This window comes from Elephantulus edwardii, unplaced genomic scaffold (genome assembly GCF_000299155.1).
Source record: "Elephantulus edwardii isolate Elephantulus edwardi_28Jun2011 unplaced genomic scaffold, EleEdw1.0 scaffold00403, whole genome shotgun sequence".
Lineage (NCBI taxonomy): Eukaryota > Metazoa > Chordata > Mammalia > Macroscelidea > Macroscelididae > Elephantulus > Elephantulus edwardii.
The window spans coordinates 709,148-709,881 of record NW_006400153.1 but is presented as its reverse complement, the minus strand read 5'-3'; positions in this window follow the sequence as shown (position 1 = coordinate 709,881).

Here is a 734-nt window from a genome sequence, read left to right as displayed (position 1 = left end):
AGGATAGCACCAGACTATCCCTGGGGTATTTACAAAGCTGGAAATAGCACCAGGTCTGGACACCTGGATAATATGTGATTCTGAGCTATCACCAAGTGTAGATAAGATATTGAGGAAATTAGCAAACATCTCATTGCCCTGTGCCCAATATAAGTCCTTGCCATCTCCAAAGTGGGGAGGTAGATTTGGGAAATTTATACTCCTTGTTTCTTACATGTTGTTGCTATTTTGTGCCATGGAGTGGGAACCAACTCAGATGACAAGCATGTTATTACAGGCTGTAAATCGCAGGAGAAGAGACTTCCCATCTTTCTCCTGCAGAGCAGCTGATGGATTCGAACAGTGTGTCTTCACGTTGGCAGCACAACTCTTTACCAGTAGACCATCAGAGCTCCCTTGTCTCTTATATTGTTGTTGTTGTTGTTATGTGCCATCAAGTCGTTTGCGACTCATAGAGACCCTATGTACAAGAGCCCTAAAAATCGTTCTATCCTGTGCCAACCTCGCTGTCTCAAACACATTCATTCCCAACACTCCACTCATAGAATCGATCCATCTCATCGAGGGTCTTCCCCTCCTGCGCCGTCCCTCCACTCTCCCAAACATGATGTCCCTCTCCAAGGACCAGTCCCTTCTTGCAACATGCCCAAAGTATGTCAGACGAAGCTTTGGAATCCTTGACTCCAGGGAACATTCTGGCTTCACCCTTTCCAGGACAAACCTGTTTGTTCTCC